Source organism: Zosterops lateralis (genome assembly GCF_965231275.1).
Source record: "Zosterops lateralis genome assembly, chromosome: 3".
NCBI classification, from domain to species: domain Eukaryota; kingdom Metazoa; phylum Chordata; class Aves; order Passeriformes; family Zosteropidae; genus Zosterops; species Zosterops lateralis.
The window spans coordinates 61,364,882-61,379,216 of record NC_139764.1 but is presented as its reverse complement, the minus strand read 5'-3'; positions in this window follow the sequence as shown (position 1 = coordinate 61,379,216).

The following is a 14,335-nucleotide window of genomic DNA, read 5'->3' as shown; positions in this document are numbered from 1 at the left end:
AACCAGTGCATTGTCTTCCCGAGCGAGCTCCTGATAGCGCCCAGCTCTGTCTGTCACTTTAGGGATGGACGTGCTTTTGCAGCCTGGCGCGGTTCGCAGCCGCTGCGCTCCTGTCGCTTCTCGCACAGGGTGAGATGCACGTAATTAGCTGCATTAGCTTCCTGTCCCCCCCGCACTGCTCGGCTATTATTTTGACGGCTGGTGACAGGGCTGTGGAGCCTCCCTTCCCCTCTGTCACCCTGCCTGGCAGCCGCAGCTGGGCGGCCTGACTGTGCCCTGCCGGCCCCGCAGGGAGGGGGGAGCACCCTGAGGCCACAATGCTTCGCTGCAGGGGCTTCAAGGGGTCTTCTAAGGGCAGGGTCGCTGGCCACAGCTGGGGGCGGTAGTCCCTCCTCTCTCATGCCACAGGTACAGCTCCTACACTAATAAAAAAACTCTGCTTTGCTATTTTTATCCAAATATTTGAGCCCTTCAGACATCCCTGAATAAAACACACCAGCTCTAGGCATGCTCTTGTTAATCTGAGGGAACCTTTTGCATGGGCCTCTGCTTTCTAACCTGAGATTGACTTTAATTATCCATTATTTTGCCTTCCTCCCTGTGAGCCTCTTGCTGAATGCATTGTGCCACCCAGCATATTAGTCAATCATCGCAGCTTAGGGAGCGCGATACTTCACATCTTGGCTTCGGTGTCATTCATGTGCACTGAGTGGAGACAGCAAGCACTTTTAAGACACTGGGTAGGTTTAAGCATGCTAGGGCCTGTCTGTCCCTATAGTAAATAGCTTTGCTGACATTTAAGCTGCACATGGCTTGATGTTAGGTCAAACAAAAATGTCACACTATAATCACTTTTTAAATAGCTGTTTCCGGCTCAGTTAGTACTGTATAGTTCTAGAAGAGAAAGCACTTACAAGCTGACAGACAGAAAGGGGAACCGTCTGTAGAGGATGTTTGCCTAATCCCATCCCTGTCCTTGCCTGTCAGGCTTGGAGGCTTTGTTTATTTAAAAAAAAAATCGCTTATACAATTTAATGCCACTGTATTTTTCAGCTGGGCAGACTCTAAAGAAAATGCACGAATAAGTTCTGGGGAGAAGTCACAGCTTTGATGTAGCTGTGAGGGGGTTGGGTGGCCCAGGGGGCACCGAGCCCTCAGCAGTTTTGGGGCTGATACTGTGTATTGAGGCATTAGCTGCTGAGATTCTATTGCTGCAAGAAGGCATGTAGGTAAAATCCTAATGATCTCTGACAGCAGAAAATGTGAGGGTTTTCATAGTCCCTGATACCACTCCTCAAATTTGTCTCTGCCTCTGAACCAGCCTGTGAAGGACATGGACTGTGGGGAAGCCATGCCAGACTTGCTTCCTCTCTCAGATGCCTCAGTTTGTGTGTGATAGTCTCCATATAGAATCACAGACTCATTTAGGTTGGAAAAGACCTCGATATGGTTTCACTGAGACCCTGGCATCCTGCCCTACCCTAAGGAGGAACTAGCATCCCCATGGGACACAGCAATGGCTTGCTAGAGAGCACAGCAGTATTCCCCAGGTCCTGGTCCCCCACTAACACAGACAGATGCTGGGTCAGAGCGCCCTGTGATGAGGTTGAAGTGTGTATATCTTTACTCTCCATCTCAAATATGGCTGAAGGGAGTACTTACATCCTACCACTCAGACCCACTGTCCCAAAATCAGCTACATGAGCAATGCTGCCAACTTGCAGTTGTGTCTTTGCCCTACAAGGTCTCCTGGGGATTATCAGCAGTTTCTTTTGTGGGAAGGGACAGCTGTAATCAGGTGGATCAGTGGATTGTGAAGCACTTGTAGAAGGCAATACATGAGAGATGTTGTCTACAAAGATGAATAAGAGTGCATGATCTTTTGGGAAGAACAGGAACTCACAAGGGAATGAAACAGTTTGCCATCAACAGTTTAGCAGGAAGGAGGAAACCAGCCTTTCTTGGCTTCCATTGTACCCTTTTTCATCTCTGGCTCTATGATTTCTAACCAAGAGGCAGTCTGAGTAGGTGCTATACCTGTGACTAAATGCCACCATGAGAACTGAGCCCAAGCCTTAAACCCTTGGCTGCTGCCTCACAGAGGCTGCTGACCCCTGCTTGTAGGTCTGTTGTAAGTCATTTCCTTTCCTGATTAGGTCAGAACAGTGGCACCAACCTGAGTCTGTCAACATAGGGATTTCCTGTTATGTTGATTTCCCTCTATCCCAAAGCAAGCTGTATGCTATATTTTTTAAATTAAAAAGCAAATTTATTCCTGTAGGACATATATTTCCAAGCTGCATTTAGGCAGTAAGCAGTAAATCTTAACAGATTCCTCATTTCACATCATAGTTACAGCAGGTGGTGGCTACTATCTGATCTCGTAATAATGAACATGCTAGAAAAACAGATCTCTTCCACATTCAGACTGTGGAAGATAAGCTTGTACCAAATACAGTTTCAAACTATGGGGCACTATGAAGGGGGTGTTGGGTAAAATATTACAGTCTTCAAGAGGCAGGTCAAGTTAACCTTTTGTTTACAACCATCCAAAATTCCTTAACCCAGATGAGACTTCCATTACACCTCAGATTTGTTTCAGCAACCCTTTTTCTTTTAGGCACAGTTTGCTGGGAATGACTGTGCCTTTGCTCAACCACTGATGTGAGGGTCAGGCCATTGCATGCAACTGCGCGGTGTCACTTTGAGGCTGTTGGAGAGTTCCTCCTGGCCAGGAGATGGGCAAGAAGGAAACAGAGGGATGGAATGTACACAGTGCACAGTAAATTTAGTAGGAGTGACCATGCATTTGAAGTCCAGCCACTTGTCCCTGTTTTACACTCTTTGCTAGTTGAAAGAATGAAGTGGAACTAGAGGAGCCAAGAGTGGGTGAGCATTCCCAAGAAAGCACAAAAAAATGGCATGCACTGAAAAACAAATGCTGTGATTTGGGATCTTATTCACTAGCCAGGGAAAAGGAAAGGCCCCACTGATGACTGAGATAGAAACTTTCTAAATGTGAGTTTACATCCTTGTGTTGTTCAGTTCTTCCTTGTAAAACACATAGAGCATAGTAGGGGTGGGCAATGGCAGTTTTGTTACCTGTTACATGTGAGATCATGTATGCCATGATGGACCATCAATTAAAAGCAATGCTTAAAGATGTAAGCTACCACCTTTTGTTTTGTCTGCACATCATGAAATAAAATCTTAGAGAACTCAGGCAAAAGAATATTTTCTTCAGTCTTAAAACACTTAAAATACATTCAAGCATTCAGTTGCAAGACATTTCCTAGGAAATCAAAATTTAATAAGTAAGCATTATTTAAACCATCCCAATTATCTCTTTGAAGGTTTTTTCCTTATTAAAATACTTAGCTTCCTTTTTATTGTACATTATATTCACAGTATTCAATTGTAAGTAATTAGTGGCACATTCTTGCAACGTCCCAAATCACTCTTGTTAGTAAAGATCACAGATTGACAGAATGGTTGAGGTTGGAGGAGACCTCTGCACATCATCTGGTTCAATCGCCCTGCCCAAGCAGGGTCAGTGAGGACAGGTGGCCCAAGACCATGTCCATACAGCTTTTGACTATTTCCAAGGGTGAAGACTCTGCAATCTCTATTTGTCATCTTCAGTGACAAAATATCATCCCATTGTGCCAGCCTTAAAAGGAGAGGAACGTCCCATCAGCAGCTTTTCACTTTTTCAGTTTTTTTAAGTGAAAAAAAAAAAAAAAAAAAAAAAAAGGACAAACTAAAATGAGAACTAAAAAGATGTTAACATTTACAGTTTTTGCTTTGTTGACTCAGCAATCTTTAGTTATATGTAAAAATATACACAAGGATTTTATTAAGTGATTCTTTACACCCACAACTTTATGGTTTCTTTGAAAGTGAATCATAAAATCCCAAAAATTTTTAAAGCTAAAACCTGCAGCTATGTGCCATTGAAGTGCCCAGAGATTTTGCAGTATTACAAATTGTCTTCTGAGGTACCACAGCTTTTCATATCCTATCCTTTTCATATCTCTATTTTTCATATGGGAAATCTAATACAGCAATATAAATCTGAATTTCTTCTGTAAAAAAAAATACTGATTTTAACTTACCTGTCTTTTAAACCATGTTTCTTTCAACTAATCAAATATTTAGAGCATTTCTTTTCTTTTCTATTCTTTTTTTTTTTTCTTTTTCTTTTTTTTTTTTTTTTTTGTCTTTTTCTTTTTTTTTTTTTTTTTTTTTTTTTGTTCTGTTTTTGGAGAAAGACTTCATTTGGAACCTTGATCTTGAATATATTTTATGTTTTAATGTAAATTTTTAGTCAGTTTTTGGGTTGTGTGGACATATCTAAACAGAAAACACACTTCTTTATGAAGTGGGTATATCAGTTTGGCTTTTTGGCCAAGTACATTGACAGACGGCATCCATATATGACTTCCCAGGTGGAGCTGTGTATCTGCTCTGTGACAATCGTATATTTCGTTTTTAATTGTTTTGCCAAGAGTAAAATTACTGAATGTTTTCACAAGCAGAGGAGTGAGATCCCTGCCAGGGAGCTCTCTGAGAGTAGCACAGCACACATATGAAGACTGAAGAAAGCATTTCATGATGGCTGGAAGTTGCAATACCCCTGTGCAAGGCACCCTGACAAACTGCTGTGCAGAAGTGTTCTAGTGCAGGGCACTGACAGGTGGGTGAGGTGCCATTAGGAGGATGACAGCGATGCTGGAACATGAAACATGCTCCCTGCTTTTTGACAGTTCAGTGGGTTGTTCAAATCAATGACACAAAGGAAGCGCATTATAAAATCGTTGGGGCGAAGTTTACAATTGTCTTGGATAAGGTAGCTAGCTGACCTTTGTAAACTGGTAAACTTGTAAACGGAGCAATTCACAATTCACAACAAAAGCTACCCCAATAAAACGTTTGTCTGCTGGCTTCTTTGTCTAGCTGCTTTTTTGTTGTTGTTGTTAAAAGGTTTGATTTTTACACAGCTTGTCAGTAAGATTCTTGATTGCTCAAAGTTCTGCATTTTCCTTTTCTACGTGAACATTTCAATCAAACCAAATATGACAACTTAAAGACATGCAGATGGTTTGTGAGCTAGAGAGAACTGGTTGTCTAAACTAACTGGTAGAAAGGGGAGTCTTCTACTTGGTTGACTAAAATTTGACTCTGTTAATTTAGTAACTACTTTTTCCTCAGCATTTGTTCATATCCTAAAGTTTTTTACCATTCCTGTTAAAGATCATGATTCTGCTAAGGATAAGCATTTCTTCTTTTTTTTTTTTTTCTCTTTTTGAAAGTCCAAGGGATAAGTAAAAATCCCCCTCAAATACCCAATTCATAAATATTTTGGATTATTTTTTTTCCCACACTGTAGTGTGTCCATTATTCATCACTGTTACTTGACTTTCTCTTGTGGACATTTTGGTATAAAAATCTAAAAAATAGTAAGCATGTGCAGAAAAATGAAAGAGAAATTCTTCCTTTCTCACAAAGCCGAAGAGCCTATTTTCCATGATTGAATGCTTGTTTGATTTCTTTATTTTATTTCAGTTCTTTCTTCAATTTTTTTTCTTTTCAATTTTTTTTTTCCAATTTCCTGTTCCCTTGTAACTTAGCTCCTGGCAGCTATTTTATAAGGTAAGTAGTCTAATTAGATATTAATCTGAAATAAAAAAGTGTTTTGCTCAACAAAAGCTGCAGGACTCGGTTTGTTGGCAGAGGAAAAAATGTTGGTCTCGCCCTTCCCTGTTCTTACATTCTTACTTAAAAAGGAATGTTTTAATGTCCAAATTAGAAGACTAAAGTACTACCAAGCAATAATATTTCAGGTAACTGAATTTGGGATTTGTGAGGTTTCTGTGGTCATTGCTTGGTAATCGCGGGCTGGTCTTGGATATTAACTTTTCATTTTTGAAATATGAACCCCTTTTTAGATAGATTAATTGGACATTTTGTGGCTGATGGCCAAGATGCTCAATTACAGATTTAGATATAAAGTTACAGCTCTATTTCGTGCAACTGTTTTGCTTTGAATTTGTGGCTTTCTACACACACATGAAAAGGGAAGACCAACAGTGAGCAGCTGCCATACGATCCCCTATTTCACTTGTGAGCAGTGAAGTGCTTGCCCGGCACTGTGCATCATCTCTGCGGGAAGCCCATTCCTGAGCAAGGAGTCCTTGGACCCAGCAAAATGTTTTCTTCACCTCTGAACGCAGCTGTGAGCAACAGGCTGTAGTGTACCAAATACAGTTTGTTGGCGTCAGCTTGAACTTTATTCTGCTGGCTTTTTTTTTTTTTTTCTCTTTTCTGCATGTAAACATTTCAGTAAACCTTTCTGTTGGCTTCTTGGCTGCAGTATCCCTAGAAAAAAAAGGAAATCTTTTGTGACCTACAAAACATGGAAATGGGAGTTTCAATGAGCAGTTGGAAGTGGTGCCTCCAAAATCTTGTTTGCAGGGTTTTTTTGGCCACCCAGCAGACCATAGAAAATGCCACAGTCACACTGTCTGAGAAACACAGCTGAGACACAGGCTGGACAACACTCTAAGCTTGTCTTAAACAGCTTCCTGACCAAAAAATATTCTGATGAAGAGGTTATGAGAAATTTTTAATACTAAATATTGTCATTGCTTGAAGTTTTTGCTACAAGAAAATACAAATGCATCACTTTTAAAATACATTCATTTGATATCATTTGCAAATAAGCAAACTTGTCAAAAATAGCTTACTGAAATAATTATGAAAAGCACTTTTATTTAGGGAATTATATTTACTGCTCCACTATCAGACAGTCTCAAAAATATGTTGTAAAAAATGATCCCATACCAAAATCTTTGGGATTCTTCGCATCCTACTGGAGTTGTGTGAGTTTAATTCAGTGCTGTTCTATTATCATAATGTTTTATCCAAAGTGTTTTGATAATAGGTAAATTCTTTATCCAGAGCATTTTCATGGATGTTTCTTTGCTCATAGGTTGCCTCTATTTAAATTTCTCCCTCATTCAGTCCTTAAAACCTTTTTATGTTCACAGGGAGGATGGACAATGCAAGCATGTGCTAAGAATTGCTGTTATATTGAGTATGAGAACTGGGAAAAAATACTTATCTTCAAATCAACAGAGTAATGTGGACAAATCAGTTATTTGTTTTCATTTTTTAAATTAAAATAGGAATACCAGGTCACAAACTATCATTCAAAATTTAAATAAATCTTTCTGATTTTTTTTTCTCAATTCTAGTTCTATTTTTTCATCCAAAACTATTTTGAAATTTGACATAAATTTTTGCATAGCTTCAATCTATGTCTCCTTCTCCTGACAGATAAACTATGTAGGTAAAAAAAAAATTACTTGCTCCAAAGGTACCACTTGCATATTGCATAAGTCTGTTGCTTAAACAAGAGCAATGGTTAAAATTACAATAAATTTATCATCCAGTCCCATGAAACAATACTACATTATCTTTTAAAAGAAGAATTTATATATATGTTCTACTGTTTGCTTTTGAATCACCCATGGCTGCTGCTTGATCACAAATTTGAATTATGGAGACAATCTTCCAGGCCCTGCTGGTAATTAATCGCTGTAACTTGTGTGTGCCTTTGTGAATCCAGCAGTGTGGCTGCAGATAAACAACTAATTAGCACTTTTATACAAGTGAAATGGATTTCCAATTACTGCTATCTCCCCCTCCCCCTCTTCTTCACATGCATTTTTCTTAGGCATTAGGGATGCCTCATGGCTTACCAAACCAGATAGTCTTGTCTTTCTCCCTTTCTCTCTCCACCATTCAGCAGGAGTTTAATCCAAGCCAAGCTGCTGAGCTCCTGTGCCTGCCCTCATGCTGCAGTCCTGGTGGGAGAAGCCTTTTGAAGGAAAAAATGAACTTTTTAGGTAAAACAAGAAACATAAAAAGCATTTGGGCAAGTACAGCAGCAGTAGTAGTTTATAATCAGATGTAGCACTGCCAGAGAGCCGTACTGGGAAGAGGCTCTAGAATTATCCCAGGTCCCTAGATTAGCTCAGGACTAAAGGGAAAAAAATGTGACCAGCACTATGTAGTGTATATGGGCACAAACTAGGAAATTCAGAGGAATCTGTGACATGGTGTAATACAAGCAGCAGAGAGGTGCAAACTAGTCCTGTGACCTGCTTATCTGCCGAAAGCTGGGACTGGATCCAGCTACTTTGATCCTCGGAGAAAGGAGGGAATGCAGCATCATGTACAGCTAATTTGGTAGGGTTCAGCTAGAGTACAGCTCCAGCCCTAACAGAGGCCAGATGGCGTGACCCCGTGCTGTGCTGCCCGCCTGCCCAGAGCGCAGCACTTCCCTTTGGCAGACAACTGCCTTTCCATCATGTGGGATTTCTGTCTTCAGAGCTGCTTTAAGAAAAAAAATGAATGCCTTGCACTTCCTTTGCTCCAAAGAGGGACCCACCTCTTGAGCACAGTAGTCCTCTGTTTCCACCAATATATTTGGAAATCTTTGCAGCATTCCACCAGAGCCAATGCAACTTTGATGCTTTATTTCTCAGAAGCAGAGCAAGTATGGAACATATTACCTTGCTGGGAAAATTCTGACTTGGATTATTGCTTTGGCACTTTCCAAGTGGCCTCCTCAGTCTGTATCCCAAAGTGTCTCGCAGGGTAATAAATTACATTACCCACAACCAGTATGACCTCAGTAAGATCTACCTATGGCCAAGAATAGCTCCATGTTACTGTCAGTTAATTAGTGCTGTCATTCATTAACTGAGGAAGTGAGAGCCAGGAAGCAAACCTTTATTCTTTATGGCCGGTGTCATAGCATGGCACAAAAGCCATCTAACCAGCCACCATCAGTTGGCTGAAGGGAGGTTAGATATTGACAAGGAGTTTGTTCCTCTGGCCCATGAGAGAGGCACTGCACACACAGTCACCTTTGCATGCACACCCCATTCACGGTCACATTTGCCCACCTTCCTGCAAGCAAGGCCTGAGCTGCTGTCGCCATAAGCTGTGCACTGCTCTGACCTTAAACCTTAACCCTGTGTAATCTGATGGGCATGGCTTCCCAATCCTACAGACTGGTGCCCTCTAAATTCAAGCTACAACTTGTTCCTCTGATGCACAGAGATTGGTGTATCTAATCACACACAGCACACTGATACAGAATCAGGGGAACCCAGTTAGGCTTCTTGCTGCTTCTCTGTGGCCATCCAGGGAGCCTTTCTGGGGAAAAGGATCAAAGAGTCCACACTTCAACATGGAGTGAAAAAGGCATCTCTGCTTCTGTACCCTGGTGTGGTTAGTGCCCAACTTTGATTCTTGCAAGCCCAAGTGCTGAACTGAGGCACAAGCCCATGTGGAGTGGCAGGGGCAGAACACAGCTCCTTATGCTCCAGAGAGAAAGGTCTGCACTCCCCAGTAGCTGGAAATGCTGGTGGGGATGCTGCTGGCAGCATGCAGAGAGGCTGATGCTGCTCACAGTCTCCCACCACAAGGGTTCAGTCGGTGCCCAGCCCTGCCCTTCTCACTGAAGGCATTCTTCCCCTGCAAACAGAGCTGGAGGTGAGGTGTTAGAAGGATTTTGATCCATATGAAAGGCAGGTAGAGAGCACTGCAGAGACATGTATGAGCCTGAATACATCTGCAGTCTCAAGATCCCACAGATATGCAGATGTACCACGATGGGCTTCTCCCTGAATGCTGGCATTCTTAGTCTTTCTGCTCCTTCACAGACACCTCTCTGACAGCCTACAGAGCTCTTTGGTATCACTCCTTATTCCATTCAGAGTTCATCCACCTCTCTTAACCCCCTTTACTCTGTCAGCAGCCTTCCTCACCCTCCCACAGACAACAGACGTCCAGTTCCCCCCTAGAACTTTTTTTTTTTTAAAACATATGAAAAATTCCTTCTTGCTTTTCCCTCCCCTCCTCTCCTCTGCTCTGCTCCACGCCACATATTCTGGAAGTCACCTTCAGACCACACTGGAGTGTTACCTCTATTGCCCAGGGCTAGGATCATGTTACAGCTTTCCTCTTCTCACTAAAGATGTGTGCTCTGATTTGAACTTCACCAAAGTTCAGGGATGGTTGGAATCTGGACTTCTGGCTTAGACCCCTCTCAGTGCCTCGTGTCAGCATCTAGGAGTTGACAGAAGTTGTTTGCAGCTGAGGCAGCCAGATCTGCAAGATGCAAAGACCAGGAATAAAAGAAATAAACTCTAGCCCTCCAACTAAAGATGGCCCCATGAGCAATTCCCTGGCCTCTGGAGACATACCAACAGATCTTTCTTCCCATGGTCAGGCAGTGCTCACCTGGCTACTGGAAATCTCAACAAGCACAGAGATTCTAGGAGTCTATGGTCACACATCCTGGCCTGGATGGCACAACCTTCATATTCTTGCTTTCCTTTCAAGGGACTGGGCTAGGAGAAGGTGATGGAGAATATTCCTTGCAGATTGATAACTCCATTTGGTACATGGCTGCTTTCTCTTTGCCATGGCTTTGGGGAAGAACAGGTGATGGACAGAACAAGTGGGGTTTTGCTTTTTTATTTATTTTACCAGAGTAGGCTTGGCCAGCTTAGCTTTGACTCCACAACAGGACTCAATGTGCAAAGGATGGTGGAGAGAAGACAAGACTTGTTTCAAAGCCCTTATCAAAGTGCAGGCTGTGTTCCTCTGCTGGCACCTCATCTCAGCAGCTTGGCACCCATGGGGTTATGCCTGCTGCTGCTGGGGGATGTTTGTGAGAGAGGCATTCCAAGCCTATGCTCTCCACAAGAGGGGATCTTACAGCACTGGCCAGGTGTCTGTGCAAGCCCAGGGGAGCCTGCCCAGTGTCAAAACAAACAGGGCTGTCATTTTCTCTTCTTCTGCCTACAGGAACTGAAAATTTTCTTCCTGCCCTTTCCTCCTGGCAGAAAATAGGCAGCTGAGACAGGCCAGAGAGGCCACAGAGGACCAGTGGCCCACACACTCCTGGGATAGGAGGGAACTGTTAGAGCCCAGGCTATTTTTAACCTGTTTTTGTTGCACACTGGCAGTCGTGTCTCTCATTGCTTTCCTCCTTCTCTGTGTCTCTGTGTGTCTTTGCAGCTCCTTCCTGCCACCGAGAGATGTGTGAACTATATATGGCCTGGGAAATCTGCCCCAGGCAGTATATTTAAACCAGGCCTCCGCTTTGCAGGCTGCTGTGACGCAGTTCATCTGACTTGGCAAGTTTCTCATGGGAATGCAGGGTGTTGAGCTTTTGGCCTCACGAGGCAACCCTTGAGGCTCAGGCTAACATCTCAAGACTTGGGAAGCAGCAGACCTTGTGTGTATGCAGGGGAGGGTTTGAGCCAGGCTGTCATCATGGTGCAGCTTTCTGGATGTCAGCTGCAGGTCTCCAAAGTGAGGTGACTTTTCCAGCTGGCCAAGTGTTGCCATCCAATCTCAGGGGCTGGGCAGAGGGATGACCTCCCCAGGTACCTGCCCTCCTGCAGAGCCCATGTCTCTATTCAAAATCCCCCTGTTCATACCCTCTGTGGAACTGGCATGTTTTTTGTAGTATTTGGAAAAGGTTTATAGTGAGGAAACCCTGGAAAATAGACATCCACTGTACAAGAGACTGAATAAAAATATACGAAGAAATATTTGGGAGCAAATAATTTCACCTGCTTCGCATGCTAAATAAACCTCTGTTCTTTCCTCTTCTTCCACAGCTAAAATTCTACCTGAGTGAAAATGTGCTGCTGAGGTAAAAAAGTTTCCTTATGAGTTTTTTTTTTCATTGATATTTTTAATTTCTATTTTATATTCAATGGAGGAAAAATAAAAGGTTGATTTGAGACTCTTTGCTGGAAACATTCTGTCCAAAAACATTCTTTGAGCATTTTCACTGTGAGAAATGGCAGGAGCCACTGTATTGTCTACGAGCATGAACATCCATTTCTCTCATGGTGATAGCTTTTTATTGAAATTCTTGCAGAAGATAAAAAATGTGTTTTAGTCACTCAGAACCTTGTAAATTAAGAATTCACTTAATCAGATTTTCTCCTGTGAGAAAATTGTTTGTTTCTTCTTCTTTTAGTATTTATCATGCATATAGACTTAAATAACCACTACCTGAAGATTCTCTTATATGACTCTACTGCTGTTGAAGAATGAATCATAGAACTGTATAGGTTGTAAAAGACCTGTAAGATCATTGAGTCCAATGCTTAACCCAGCACTGCCAAGTCCACCACTAAATCATGTCCCTAAGTGCCACATCTACAGGTCTTTTAAAATCCTCCTGGGATGGTGACTCCTCCGGTTCCCCAGGCATCCTGTTCCGATGCTTGACAACTCGTTTGATGGAGAAATTTTTTCTAATATCCAATACAAACCTCCCTTGGTGCAACTTGAAGCCATTTCCACTTGTTGTATTGCTCATTACCTGGGAGAAGAAGCTGGTCCCACATGGCTACATCCTCCTTTCAGGCAGTTGTAGAGTGATAAGGTCTCCTGAGGCTCTTTTTCTCCAGGCAGAATATCCCTGTGCTCCTTCAGCCACTCCTTAGAGGACTTGTGCTCTAGACCCTTCACCAACTTCATTGCCCTTCTCTGAGCTCACTTCAGTGCCTCAATGTCTTTCTAGCAACAAGTGTTGAAAACTGAACATGGGATTCAAGGTGTGGCCTCACCAGAACTGAGGAACATGGGGATGGTCACAGCCCTGATCCTTCTGGCCACAGGATTTCTCATGCAAGCCAACCTTTTCCACATCAGCTACCTGGGCCACTTTGTCATAGAAGGAGATCTGGTTGGTCAAGCAGACTTTTATAATTCACACTGGTTGGGTCTGATCCCCTGGCTGGCCTGCTCATGCTACAGGAATGCACTCAATCTGATCTGCTCCGTGAGCTTCCCTGGCACTCAGGAAATAGGCTGATAGAGCTGTAGTTCCCCAGATCTTCTTTTTGAGCCCTCTTAGAGATTGGCCTAATTGCACTTGCCTGCAAACATATATTTGCAAATATATTTGTGTTCCTATATAAATACATACTTTTATCTACTGTTTATATTCTTTTTCCTCAGTAAGAATCCTACTCTAGCAGTGAAGAAGTTATATCTTTGAGAGGCTGTTGATTTTTATAGATTTCACTGTACTTTGGACCACACCCATCTATTTTTTTCTTTAGTGCTTGATTCTAGATTCATGAAAATACCTGTATTTTGTGAAGATTATTCTTTCAGATTTTAAGTATTTACACAGTTTAAGGAATGCTGATCAGTGTTTATACAGTATTAATTTGACCTCTACACCACTCCATTCAATTTATTTTAACTGCTAATAAGGCACAGTATTTCAGTTTGCCAAAAAAGTGAATGATTGCAGATATTATCAGGAACATGTTTGGTACCACAACACTAGGCAGTATTATGGGGAAGAATAATTTCTCAGGCCCAACTGGACTAGTGTTGGGAAGGCTCTGTGCCCAGGAAACTGTTTTTCATGCATGGTTAGCTTCTTGGTTCTATAAACATTTAGGTAAAACAACACCGAGGATGTGAGTTTAGCAGTATTGAAAGAAAGTATGAGATATGTTTATCACTAATAGGTAAGACAAAGGAGACAGATAAATCCTCATTACTCCACTGGTGATAACCACCCCCAGGTATTATTTAGGAGCCCAGTGATGTTAGTAAAGATGCACTCCCATTTAGTAAAGAAAATGGGGGATAAAATTCTGACAATGCAGAATATTAGATTGGGTGGAGCAAGAACTTTATCTTGCTTGGTTAGTTTTATTTTCCAAGTAGATATTTGCTCATGAAAACAGGGTTTATTTTAACATAGTATCATATCAAAACTTGGCTTTAATTGTCTTCTTTCTATCAGACAAGGTCTTAGTTTAAGCACACACATTATTTCAGCATCAAAATGGTTTTATCATTCCAGAGATGCTTTCCAAAATGTTCCCATGACATGAAGTGGTCAGCGGACTTTTAATTCTGCAGATGCCAATTAGAATCCAAGGTCTAAGAGGAAGTTCATTTCTGGTTAGTGAGAGCACATTGTGGGTGGTCATAGACGCCACAAAGCCTATGACTTCAGCCACCTGAGAAATTAAATAATGAACCCTGACTGAGGAAGCTTGCAAGCATTACATCATTTACACATAAAAACAGAAAATAGATTTATAGGGCACATGGGTGGCTGTGAGCCAGCAGCCACTCTAGAAGTCTCAGCTATATCCAAAAGACTAATGCCCTTTAATACCATTCTTTGTAGAAAGGGATCCCACAAACCTACTCCTCCTCTAGTTTGGGTTTCTGTTTCTCCGTTGTTGCTACAGATTGACTG